Source organism: Sodiomyces alkalinus (genome assembly GCF_003711515.1).
Source record: "Sodiomyces alkalinus F11 unplaced genomic scaffold SODALscaffold_14, whole genome shotgun sequence".
In the NCBI taxonomy this organism is placed as follows: Eukaryota; Fungi; Ascomycota; class Sordariomycetes; order Glomerellales; family Plectosphaerellaceae; genus Sodiomyces; species Sodiomyces alkalinus.
Genome location: NW_021167092.1, coordinates 639,942 through 654,939, shown reverse-complemented (window position 1 = coordinate 654,939; position 14,998 = coordinate 639,942).

Below are 14,998 nucleotides of genomic sequence, written 5' to 3'. Positions count from 1 at the left end.
TTCATACTCTAATCGTGGGGGACTTTCACGCCTATTACCCGACCTAGGAACCCGGTATCGCTACGAATAAAGGAGCCGTATAACTCGCTAACTAGGTCGAATACCACGTACTAGCCCTCCTTCACATACTAGGTATTCCGATATATAACGCTAGAAATACCCTTAACCTAATCTTCTCTATTATCCCCCTCGCTTCCGTATAAGTAATAGACTATCTATATACCGGGCCTAACTACTATACTATTATAACCCGGATTTCCTACCCTCATCGCTTACCGGCCCTTAATAAGTATAGGCTCTGTTAATATTATTATCAAATAATATCTAAGTATATCATATAATTATATATTAGCCTCTAGCTTAATACCAGAGCTCTACTATAATATAGCTATGATTATCTTATACTTAGATATATCCTCGATTTACATACGAGACTACCTCGTATATTGAATATCTAATAGTCTACTATCAAGGATGGTATTATATCGTAGTGTGACGTAATAGACTGTATTGTACCACCACGACTTTACTACCTCTATTCGGGTTCAATACAATACCCCGAATCTCAGAATCCATTCTTCTTTTTCCTTATATAAGTTATATACTACGAAGGAATCTATACTTCTTCGTTTATAACAATCCAAGTCTTTATTATCAATTCCATTTTCTATCTTAATTATCAAAAGGCTCCCTCTAAACAATATAGCATAATTCGCTAAGGAGACATAACGGAATAAATAGCTTCTTCTTATAGTCTTTAACACGACTAAGGACCTAGATTAGGCTGTATAAGGGCTCGTGGACTTACTTTAAAGCTCCCTTAAAGCGACTAGCCGCCACTACTAATAAACCTCTAAGGCGGCGGTATAGTGAACCGACTCCTACGCCGATATACGGAAATTCTTCTACTTCTACCGCCGAAAAGACCCAACCTCCTACTATACTACCAAGGCCCGCGACTACCTTAGGGTAATAGTCTATAAAGTATAGGCCGAATACTAGTATAACTAGATATAAGGTCTTTAAACTAATAAGTATCTTTACTATATTATAGGGTAGTATATACCCCGCTTATAACTATATTTCTAGGATAGTAATAGGATAATCACCGTATCTAGTAAAAAGGTAGATACTCTACGTAGAAAACTACTAAAGAGGTCTATTACCGCTAACGATATCCCGCCCTTTACCTTAACCTATCCTAGCCGCGTAATCCCCTAGGAGGACGAAGTCTACTAAAAAGAGGTTGGAAGGGTAGTCCTCTTAGTCGGGAATACCTTACCTAAAGCGGACAAAATCACCGTTACTATACTTAAGGCGGCGTGGCCCGTTATTAAGGTATATATCACTAACCTTTACCGCGCCTAAATCTCACTCGGCTACTACCCCCACTTTTTTTCGAAAGCGGAGGTCGTTATAATCCCTAAGCCTAACTAAGACGCTAGTATATATAAAGAATAACGTCCTATATTACTTCTCTCCTACCCTAGAAAAGGCCTAGAACAACTAATCTCACGGAGACTAGCCTAGGCTAGCGTGGCTAACGGAGTCCTTAACCCCTAGACTATAGAAGCCCTACTACAACGCTCTTTAACCGATATTATAGCTATCTTTATACACGATATAGAAACCGCCCTTGGTTAAAAATAAGTCGCTACCCTTCTTACTATAGATATAAAGGGAGCTTTTAATACCGTCTTATATAATCGCCTCTACTATAGGCTTAGAGAATAAGGATAGTTATATAACCTTATCTCCTAGGTTAATAGCTTTATAAGCGATAGGAAGGCTCGGGTCCAATATAAAGATTATACTATAATTATAACCCCGCTATAATATAGCTTATTCTAAGGCTCCCTAGCTTCCTCTATTCTTTTTCTACTATACACGGAACCGATTCACCGAGTCGGCACCGCCTAAATAAGGTTCGGTTACATAGATAACAAGGGTATTCTCTATATTAGCAATACCCTAATAAAGACGACCGAATAGGCCTAAGACCTCCAAGACTATACTACCGAATAGGGTCGTCTAAATAGTAGTACCTTCGACCTAGGGAAAACCGAAATAATCTATTTCGTAAGATACAGGGAAGACCTAAGTCACTATATCTTCTATAGCAGCCAGCTAATTATACTAAGCCGTTTTATGCGCTAGCTCGAAGTCTAGTTTAATAAGACCCTCTCCTTTAAATTCTATATTAAGACCCGGGCGGCTAAGGTATAATTAGCCGCCGGGTATATTAAAGATCTTAATACAGTTATTAATAGGGTACTATCCTCCGCTATAAGAAAGGCTATCTATACGATTATCTTTCTAAAAGCTTTTTTCGGCGCTAATATATAGTTCCCCGGCGATATACGCCCTGCTATAAAACGGAGGGGCAACGCCTAGCCTAAAGCCTAAACCGGCCTCTAGGATTAGGTCTCTAAAATCTAAGGGGCGATTAACCTCTCTCTAAAAGGCTACCTCCTAGTCTAGAAGACTACCCCTATCCCTGCTATACTTAGGGAGTTAAGCACCCCTATGCCTAACCACTCCTTAAAGCTGTTAGGATAAGACACGCTATTCGGCTAAGGATCCTTAATAAGTATTACCCACTAATATTAAGGATACGCTCCTACCGACCCCCGAGGAGAAGAGACCCACCTCTTCGACCTATTATCCTTACCGACACGGCGGCCTTAGTCCCTAACTACCCCCGCCCTATACAAGCTCCGCTAGACTATAGTAGGCTCTCTATAACCCTAAGACTCTTCCCCGATAAAAAGACCGCTATAAAAGACTTCCTAGGCTAATTCTAGATATAAACTCCCTCCGATATTACTATCTTCACGGACGGTCTATAAATAAGAACCGATACCAGCGGGAGTACCGGCTACGGCTACATAGTATATAAGGGCACTAACCTTATATACCCTAGCTACCGCCCCCCCCCCCTAACGTAGAAGTCTTCGACGCTAAGGCGGAGGGCGCTAGGATAGGACTCTACGTAGTGCTAAAAGTAACGAACTTAGCTACTAAATCTATTATAGTCTGCCTCGATAATACCGCGGTAATCTAATAGATAGATAGTCTCTTAACCCCTCCCTCCTCGTAGGAAGCTTTCCTTAACTTCCGGCATACCGCTAACGTACTACCCTTCTAAGTTACTATACGATAATTATCTAGATAGATAGATATCCTAGGTAATAAGCTAATAGACTATCTCGCTAAGAAAGATACTTAGATAAAACTATATAATACCCTAGCCCTAACTCTTAGCTACGTAAAACAGAAAGTAAGATAATAAAGGGCCACCGACTTCTAGTATTAATAGTAGACTAATACCCCCCTAAGTTATAGAGAACTTAAACTATAGGCTTTACTTACACTGACGAGGGAAATCCTTATACCCGAATAATACCTCCTTTACCGGATACTTACCGCCTATATAGGCTACAGTGATTTTTACCACTATTACTCTTATTTTAACCACGAAAACGCTTATATAAAATACTCTTACAGTAATAAAAAGACCTTAGCCTATCTATTTTTTTGCCGAAAAGCGAGGGGCAGAGCTCCTCACTAGATATAACATTAATAACACGTATCGTAATAACTTAGGACCGAATAGCCCCTTTTCACTAAATATATCTCTTATACTAAATTCTTCGAAAGAATCTACCCCTAGCTTCTCTCCTCGGCCGCTTAATGCACCGAAGTATATATTACTATACTTACCTGCTAAAGGGGTATACGCTATTAGGTATACCCCTTAGCCTTAGCTCGCCTAGAGCTTTTACTCTCGCCTACCTCCGAAGATCGAGACCGCCCGATTACTTATGTAGCTAACCACCCTTACGCAGGCTTAACTACGCGGCTAGCGGGCGTTTAACGCCCTATAGCCTAAATATCCCCTATGTACTTTAAATTCCTGGGCCGATCACGATTTTCCTTAGTAGCATAGTATTAACTTCTGGTTATTTATCTATTTCCTTACGTTTTCTGGATTTTATATATAGTGAATACACTATACCGCTAAGTGAGTAAATGTAGAGAGTCGTACTAGGCGTCCTTTGCTCTTTTTAGAGATCTACCAACGTTAAATAGTACTACTACTACTATAGGTAAAGCTTTATACGTCCCGGCGTCACGGTATAACTTAAAAAAGTCTTCTAACTAATATTTATAGAGTATACTCCTAATATTTTAAAGGTATTCGTCCTAATATCTTTTAATTAGTGACTTCTAGGAGGCGTTTATCGCCTTAAAATATGTCTTAAGGGTATATAGTATATCCCTTACTTCCTGTTTACTAGTATACTAATCCTTTTAGCCACGGCTAATGGTTTTAGCGATATAATCGTATAAAATATAAAGATCCCTTTATTCCGCCTTAAAGCGATCCTTGTCAGATAAAGCGTAGTCGAAAACGTCACAAAATATGTCAAAATTGATTGAGGCAATTGTGTATAATTATAACTGTGTGAGGACTATCAGAGAATTCCTGCCACCGTAATATTAGTGGTGAAGATTCTGGAGGTGTCTACCCGGAGTATTACGTAACCAAAAAGACCACGGTCTGTTCGATATACCCCCTAATCGCCCTAAACGTTAGTTAGGCGATTAAAGCTATTAGTAGCTAGCAGATATAATAGACGTAGCGGCTATGCAATCTCTTCGCTATAGCTACCCTTAAATATATCCTCTAGGTCCTCTAAATAGTCTATCCGGACTTCCTCAAGCTGTTTTTGCTGTAACCGTTCTCGTATATCTATCACGCCCACTTAGGACCTGAATATCTTGAATTTCTCGCTATATAACGCCTTTATTAGGCCGTCTATGACTATTTCCGCGGTCGCTATATACGTTACGAGTATCTAGCCTTATTCCTTTGCTTACTATAACTAGTGGCCGTGGATATCTATATAGCGGAGGCGCGTTATTAACGTGCTAATCTCTTAATTAACTAATCGAATAGTTTAGTTATTATCATATAGGATGCTTAATTACGGATCGTTATATTCCACTCCTATACTAAGTAATAGCCGTTATATAAAGATACCCTTTTTTTACACCTTATACTAATACTAATAGACCTACTTCGGTTATTAATATTATAACCGTATTGTACTTATTAGCACACTACGCGATAATTCCTCTAAATAAGCGTATTATAAACACTTAACTACTTTTTTAATTCAGGTATTATCGGTAAAGGAGGCGTTAGTATAGATTTTAATAGTATCGTTACCCCCTAGGTCTAACGTAAACGATTAGCTATTAATTAGATAGAAGATTAGATAATCGGCGGCCTTATAGTGTATCCGCCCTGGATTAGTATTAAAGCGGTATAGCCTTAATACTATCAAGGAGATATCAGGCCGTAGTATTATAGCGGCGTACAGGATAGATCCTATCTTCTATTAATAGCTTTTAATATCAGTCGAGGTCTTTAAATAGGGTACTAGTTCTACGATCTTAATTAGGTGCGTTAGCCGATAGTTACTACTATGCTTACTAGTATTATTTAGCTTTAATAGACGTTCTAATTTAGCCACGTAATCGCGTTATGATAACTAAATCTTACATGCGGTATAGTCGCGAAAAACCTTAATACTAAGCAACTATTATAGAGGATCGCCACCTTATAGGTTATAGTAGCGTTCTAGGGTATTAATAGCCTACTCTATCTATACCTTATAATATTCCTTATAAGTGATAACGATATTATCGATATGGAAGAACAGGATTAAACCACGATATAGGAAGTAATAAAGTTTCCTACGGTATTATCTAGAAGCTGTCTGCTAACAGGATAGCCGAATAAAATACTTTTACTAGAGTCATAGGGACTCCTTAAGTCTACATAACGCCTTTTTCAGGTATAAACGAGTCTTAGGGGCCGGAAAAACTGGCGGCAGGTATATAAAGATATTATAGAGGAGGGGCGTGTGTATAAACGCGTTTATAATATCGAATTATTATAGTATAAGATTAAAATAGGCGGTGATTACTATTCAGGCGCGGAATAACCGTCCAGCTAATATAGCTATGTACGTCTCCTTAAGAGAGGATTAATATTACTAATCTCCTTATACTATTAGACTTACCGTATATTTATATAGAAAACTATGCTTATCGAATTTATATATTATTACCTTTATCGAGATTAGAATCTGATTTCTATCTATTATGGACGCCGGTACCCGTATCTATAACTCTATCTCCTCGTGGCCCTATAGGTAGTCTTCTTATGCTTATCGGAATAAGTAGCCGTAAGGTGCGAGGGTATATTGTAAGGGTATTTCGGAGAAGGAGGGAGGTCTTTATAATAGATCTTCGAGGCCGAGGCCGCCGGGGCTATACTTTCCGAGGCTACTATTAGGGCCGCATTTCCCAAGACTATTATTAGGACCGTGCATTTGAGTAGTAGCGATAAATACCGTTATAGCGTTATAGGAACAGTCCTTTTTAAGCGTTATTTAGTTAGCGGAATCCTATCTAAGGTGCGTATATTTAGGGCATGGCAGCTAGCGTTAAATATAGCTACCTAATTATCTTTTTACTAGCTATCTCCTTACCGAATTAGTCGCGTTACTCTATTTAATAGGAGCCCTGTAAACGTATTCATATGGGTATCGTAGCACTGTGTTCCTTTATCCTGGAACCCTATAGCCGTAACCGAAGGGGTATCACGATTTCTTAATATAACGGCTACTGTTAGCGCTATAACCGATAGCATGGCTACTAGTAAGGAGGGAAGTAGCGGACTAGGTGGTTATAGACGGTAATTAGGCGCTATACTAGCTATATCGCGCCGTTTATGATCTAAATCTTATTTATTAGCCTCTTCTACCCCCTTATAGCCGGGTATTATAGACTATAGCCTCGGCGATACCGAGGAAGGGGATCCGGGGGCTTCTTATTCTTACCCAGGGAAGGGTAAAGGTAGTTAAGTTTAAAATAATTAGTTATATAGAAGGGAGGGTCCTTAGCTTATACGTCTATAAACGGCCGTGAATCCCTAGCCCTCTTTTATTTAATCTAACTAATTAGGTCTTTTAGTTATTCCTCGGTTAATTAACGGAGGTTATCCCTAAAGACGTTAATATCGCCATTAAAGAAGGCGTGTTCGTTAAAATCCACGTCGCGTGTGCGAATAACGCGGTTATAGCGGCGTAGGCCAGGTACCTGGATACGGAAGATATTAGTGGAATCGTAGCCGATAAGGTACCCGATATAGGTATAAGGCGCGATACGATTTAATAGCTTATTAGCACCCTTTTCGGCGTCCTTGGTTATTACGTACGCCTTATAGCCGTAGACTCGAAGATATAATAGAATTAGCCTCCTTTTAAAGAAAACCTTATACAGCGTTTTCTAATCCTTATTATTATATTGCCTTCGTGGCCTGCGGTTATAGACGTATATAGCCGGGGGAATAGCTTTAGGCTATAGAAATAGCGGGAGCTTTACGTGGATATTTATTCTATAACCATTCGAAATCACCACGGTTGTAGCGCGTTCGGTACCCCCGTTCTACCTATATATATTGGTAGCAGATACCTCTAAAAGGATACCCTCTTAGTATAGGAATTAGGTGATATTATAGCATTGAGTTAGCTTATTATTAGCTTCAAAGACACGTACCTTATAGCCTAATTAACAGTCTACCTAGGCAAGGAATTCCTTAATTATTATAAAGATATCCGGTACTAGTTTGCTCTTTATAATATATGTGGCCGAGAAGCCACTATAACGGTCGGTAAAAAACATAAACCGCGAATCTCTATCGGACGTTCGTTTAAAATCCGTGGAATTAATTGCCTACTATTCTCCTATATAGGTTAGTGCCGTGCGAGGGTGCCTGCTAATATACCATTTTTTCTTTATAAGCTCATAGGCCATATAGTCGATACTTATTAGTCCCTTTATCTTAACCTCTTCCGTTTGCTTTTCCAAGTGCCTAAGCAGCTTATGGCTAGCGTGCCCTAGCCGTAGATACTATAAGATACCCTTTAGCAGTGCTTGGATAACGTATCGTCGATTCTCGGACGTCTTTACAGGTGGAAGAGCCTAGAAAAGCAGCCGTAGAATACTTAGAATCGTAGGGCATATACTTAATAACGGTCTAATTAAAGTAATAACTTAGCTAGTATAGTATAGATCCGTTAGTATAGTGCAGGTAATTATTATTTAGTGGCTTTTAATCCTACTAGTATCCTCGTAATCGTACCGTTAGTTTAGAATTAAATTATACGCAAAATCTTGATAGTATACGGCGTTTAATAGTCTAAAATAAGGCCTCCTATTCGTCCGTTTAATTTCACGGTCACATTACTATAATCTTTAATAGTTAGCGACGAACTACCTATAACTACATAGTCTCTTTACGTAGCTAGGATAAAATCAGAAAAGCGGGGAGAATCGTTAAAGATATAGATTATAGTACCGGAATCGGGGATAGTAAAGGCTTAAAGAGGATAGCTAGTATCGAATAGACAATAGTCCTTCTAGTTATATAACGGGCCGGATTGCTGAGAGTATAATCCGGGTAGACGTTTACAGAATCAACACTATATGAAATACGGTAGTAGCTAATACGCCTCTAGTAAGGATAGCGTAAGCACTATTCGCTTAGCTATAGAGTGAATAGCGCGGGCACTATTCGCGCGGATAGAGAACGTATAGCTCCGGCACTATCCGTACGGATAGGGGACGTATAGCGCCCGGACCACGCGCGGGAATAGCGTAATATAGATACTCGGGTTATAGTTAGACCGAACCGGCCGAGGGATATATCCTCGGCGCGGTTCCCCCTTAGTTTAGTATAAGATATCTTTATTCTACTCTTATATACTAGAGTAAAGGTTACCCTTTTAAACCCTAGAAGCCCTAGGTCTAATAGTACTAGCTAGCCAGGGATTTACCTAGACAAGGTATAGTAAATAGTAGTAACTAAGCTTTTAGGTAAGGTTCGCGTACCGCCGCCCGGTATAAACTACGTATACTAAGACTAAATAGGTATATAATATACTAACGGTCGCGAACTATATATACTAAGACTAAACAGGCACGTAGTCTACTAGTAAATACTAGTATACTAGGCATAACCGCCCTTAATAGCGCGAACTACGTATACTGAGACTAAATAAACGCGTAGTATACTAGCGGTCACTATCGCGAACTACGTATACTAAGACTAAATAGGTATACAGTATACCGATAAAACTATTACGACTAGTAGCGCGCTAAGCGAAAACGCCTCTCCTTTACTAGACTAAAGCGTGGAGTATATAAGGACCACAGTCTATTACTCGTACGTGGGCTTAGTGACTATACTAACCTCGTTAATAAGAATCTACTATAAAACCTAACCTCCGCTATTATAACCGATATAAACCTCCTTCACGATTCCCCTTATCCGCGAAGCGCTAAAAGCGTGAAAAACCTTATTAAGTTATTAGACGACTACCCGGAGCTTATCGCCAATCTCCTTACGCCCGAAGATATAGCTCTGCTTAATATAGCTAGGAGGGCTATACACGCTCCGGGAACCGCTAGCGTAAGCGGCCTAACCTTAAGAGGAAGAATTTCGCGATTAGAGTCCGTGTCCGATATATTATACCCTAGGAAATAGGTCCGAATACCGGATAATATCGTGGATATATTTAAAAAATAGCTTAATAAAGAACCTGCTTATAAGGAGATCTTAGCGAAGATAGGAGAACCCCGCGACCTTAAGGAGAAATAGCCTATCTAAGCGTTTACCATTAGTCCTACTTCTTAAACCAGTAAACCCAATTTCGAGGCTAACTTAATTAAACTTAGCCGTATCAGAGAGGGCTCCGCCGGTCCTAGCTCCGCCTAGCTTATTATAATAGGGCTTAGGATATAAGACCCAGGTAGCCTATATCGCCTTAAGGTCATGGGGGACCTAGGAAACTATTATTTACTATAATAAAACCTACTATACTCCCGATTCGTCCTACTATAAAGACAATAGATAAAGAACCTATAATTAAGGAGGAGGAACTAATATACTCCCCAAGTAAATCCTTATTATACTAATTGCCCGTATCCTATATATCTCCTACTAAGACTATTACCTATTATTTAATCGCTATAGAATGCTAAACGTCTAACGCCCCTAGCTATACCTTTTCGGCCGACTATTCCGTTAACTCCGAGGGTATAGTATCTAGTATAGGCGTACCCGGACCTAGCCGAAACGGCGCTCGCTATAGTGGCGGATACCAGGATAAAACGCCTCCTCCTCCGCCACTAATATAGCCGTTAATTTAGCTACCCTTTATAGACGGAGATTAAACGGATATACACCAATCCCACTTACTTACTATTATCGGGGAGCTCTAGTATAGGGCGTAGCCATAATAGCCTTAATACCGCTTTAAGGTGGATAACCTCGAATATTTCGACCCGCTGATATACTTTACTATAAACTAGGATATCCGCACTAAAAGGACTAAGCTTATTTTCCTAAACGTGTTTTATTATATACATGCTATAAAGTAGTATACCGGCCTAAGCGCCGGGTATTATAAGGCCTTTCCGCGTAGCGTCGCTTAATACCTTCTAGGTAAGGCCTCTAAATAGTTTATAAGTCTAGATAACGGTAACCGCACGTTATATAACTAATAAGCTACCCTCAAAGACTAGGAGGAAGTTCTTAAAAGACGGTTCTGACTCCCGCGCAAAGAAGCCGAATATAAGCTACGCTAAGAAAAGTATACCCTAGAAAATATCGTTAACTGCTATAACTTCCGCGTATCCGCTAATAGAGTAGTTAATACGCCTCGGAACCCCACCGGGTACTATAGGCGTACCTTAGAGGTGCTATGGTATATAATATAGCACCCACGGGGTATACTATAGAAGCCGTGGCGTATACTAGGGTGTCCGGAGGATTATAGACGTAGATACTAAGGATCCTACAGGGTTTACCCGTGGGTATATTAGTCCTAGGGGCGCACCCCCTTTCTAGCTTAGAGAAGATATCTTATTTTACTACTATTTACGGCACCCTAAGGTTACCCCTTAGAAATCCTGGCTCCTAGGTCCTATAGTACTGGCTGGTTAGGGGATATACCGGTTAGGTATATTAAATAGTAGTAACTGAGTTTTACGCGAGGTTTGCGTATCGCTATCTTACGAAAGCTGCGCGACGCCGCCGTGTCCGCCGTAGTTATTAAGTGGAATAGCTTAACCGCTTATCGCTAGACGAAGACGCCTCCCCTTTAATAGGTCTAGGCGTAAAGTATATAAGGGAACCACCGTCCTTAAGTCGTATACCGTTAAATACTATCTATACCGCCTTTATAACGATTATTAGCCGTAGAACCCTAAAGCTCCGAATTATAATCGATACTAACCCCGCCGATAATGTTCCCCGCCTTTAGGACCTTAAAGGACCGAGGAATATCGTTAAGATAGTTAACGATTATCCCGATCTTACCGAGGAATCCTTTTCGCCCGAGGTTCTCGCCCTGCTTTATATTACTAAGTAAGCCTATAATCTCCCTAGCCTACCTAGCGCTAATAGCGCCTTAACCTTAAGAGGAAGAACTATAGTCGCGAGATCCACCGAGGAACCTATATACCCTTAGATATAGATTATAACGCCGGTAAAACTCACTAGCACCGTGAATAAATAGCTAAGTAAGGAGCCTTATTACCGGGACCTCCTTATAAGGCCCGGCCGAACTTAGGATCTTAAAGGAAAATAGCCTATCCGTCCTTTTACCGCCGGTCCTAAACTTCTGATTATTAAGCCTAAGCCCGATTATAATAATATAGGGGCGGGGTTAAGCTTACTCCCTCTACGCCCCGTTATAAGTATAATAGTCGGCGGATTCCCGGAAAATAAAAGGGATATACTATACCCTTATAGCAAATAGCATATCGACTAATAGTCTAACTTATCCTTTCTACTACTACTAGCCGCCGATACTATTTCCGATACTACTAACCGCTAATCTTTTACTATAGACCGCTATACTACTAAGTCTACCTACTATTCGCTAACCGTAGATAATAAGGATAAGTACTATAGCCTAACTCTATCGGATATTATCTATATTCCCGGGACTATGAATACCGGAGGAAACTTCGGAAGCCGCGGGGACTACGCCGATCCTAATAGTATATAAGGCTACGCCGTTAATAGTTAAGGGAGGCCCTTAGGTAGCGGCGGTATAGACTAGGGATAAGATAATTAGGGGAACGCCCTTAATATCCCCGGTTAAAGTGGCTAGGGCGGCGCGCCGAACCTGCCTAATAACTAAGGCGCGAGCCTATAATAGCCGTTTATATACGTCTAACCGGCCGACCTCGCCGTGTTTATTATATAGAGTACCGCTAATTTCCGAAGCGATTAGACGCCCGTGAGTAATTACCACTTTAAGGCCGATAACCTCGGCTATTTTAACCCTCCCCGGTATTTCTTTACCGAAGAGGACGTGCGTACCAAGGAAACTAAGCTTATCTTTATAGATATTTATCGGTTTACCGACGCTATTAAGTAGTACGCCGGTCTAAATAATAACTATAAGCGAAGCGTACCCCGCGGTTTACCGCGGGGCCTCCTTAGTAAAGTATCCGCGTAGTTTATAAGTCTTAACGTGGGCCGCCGAGAATTCTTTAATAAGGACGCTATTATAACTAATTAGATAAAGGCTTTTTAGAAAAGGTTTAGGCTTCCACGCGAGGAAGCCGAGTATAAGCTACGCCAATAAAAGTATACCTCAGAAGATATAGCACTCCGCTGCGATATTCGTGTATTCGCCGATAAGGTTATTCGCCTAGGTAAGGCCGCCGATAAGCCTAAGGAAAAGCTCTTATCGATTATTTAGAATAAGCTTAACGGGAACCTAATAGCCACTATAGTATAACCTAAGCTTTTTATCCGCTAGATAGACTTTATAACCACTCTCGCCGATTAAATACCCGGATAGTACCGGAATTATACTTAGGGAGGTTAAAAGTACCTTATTAGCCGCTATAGCCTCCTAAGAACCGACCGGGATACCCGTAGACCGTATAGGGCCTCGTCTAGTATCTACGTCTAGCCACCCGCTCCACGGTACTACGACTAATAGTCTAGCCCTATACTGGAATACCGCCGCACGCCGTAACCTAAGTATTACTCCCTTAGTCTAAGCTAGTTCCGCTATAATAATTCGCTACGCGTCTTACCCGCGCTGAACGCTAATCGCTTCGTGAATAATAAGGGTTAATACCTACTAACTAATAACGCGAATAACTAGTCTAACTGCCGATTTCGAGACTATCGCTAAGAGAAACTATAGGAACTCGTCCACGTAGCTACCGAGGACGCTATAGGACTTACATTGGAAGATAACGCTAACGCGGAGCCTAAAAACGAGTACTATTATTAGGAGGAAGACTCTAAGGGTTCTATAGCGTTATATAATAATAGCGCGGATAATAAGAAACGCGAATAACTATACTAGGTCGCCGATAAACCCGGTTTTATACCTAAGTATTCCGATCTTTACTAGGTACGCTAAGAGTATAGTAAATACTATACGACTATAAGATCTAATACTAAGACTATTCACTATAAGAAGTATTATCACTAGCCGTACTTACCGGCGGACCAAGGTGGATAGGACTCTCCCCTAATTAATAGTGCTTTTTAGGAAGTACGGGATCCTGCTAAGGGTCCCTATAAGTATATATACGCCCGGATCTAAGCCCGTGGCACGCTAATAGGCGAGCCGTTCGAAATTTATATCGACTTAGAAGCCTCCCGCTATATAATAAGCTAGTAGCGCCTTAGTCGATTTCCCGGTAAATATATCGATTCTACTAAACGTGCCGTTTTTTAGGGTACAGGATCGACGAAAACCCTAGGATAGGCTACCCTTATAGTGCTAATTCGTGGTATAGTAGGTAAAAACACGCGGATCGGCCGCTTATACGTAGGAGCCTAGATTATTCCTAGGCTTAACGCCGGTCTACTCCTAGGATAAGAGTTTAATTATCTTAATAGCCTGGATATTCTTAATACCCGGGACGCTATTCGTGTTAGCGCCTACTAGGATCTTTTAGTATTAGCTTAAGTATTCGCTAAACGCTTACCGGTTTAGCGGAAGCTTAAATCCGCCGAGAAGACTATAATTCTACCCCGGTACTATAGACTAGTTCCGATTTAGAAGCCGGACGTTAATATCGACTCTATAGAGTTTACGCCTAATATCGCGGGATCCCCTAATCTACTCTTACGGGATTAGTTAAATATACTAATCTTTAACGCTAATAACTAGCCCTTAGTTATTCCACGAAACGCTAGACTAGGTTATATCGAGCCTTTTTACGTAGATAGTTACTTCTACGCCGAACGCGACGATACGCGCGATATCCTAATAAAGCGTATAAACGCCATGGAACCCCCGGCGGAGGCGGCGAAAGACGATCTCTTCCGAGGGTATATCACGCCCGAGGGGAAACTTAGTATCGCTAAAAGCCCCGATACTCCTATAAAGACTATTAAGGAAAGCGTGATAATTTACCGCTATAAGGGCCGGATTATCCGCTATTTCGCTAAGATTATAGAGAAGTACCCTAAGGTATAGACCGACTAAGGCGTTATCGATATACCTCCTAAGGAATATATATAGATCCCCTTAATTAACGGGTAGTATAACTAGAAGATTAGTTAAAAGGTATACCCGCTTAGCCGTGACGATAAGTAATTCCTGGATAAAACCCTTAACGAGCTTTATAAATAAGGACCTATAGAATAGCTAACTTAGCCTATACCTTTTAGCGTACCCGTGTGTATTATATAGCGTACTATAAATAATAAACGTAAGGGTAGGATAGTAGTCGATCTTTATACCCTAAATAAAGTTACTATCCCCGACGTATACCCTATACTATTATAAGATAAGGTTATCCGCCGTCTTTATAGGAAGAAGTTTATTTCCGTGGTTAACGCCCGAGCCTTCTTCTATTAATTTCCGGTATA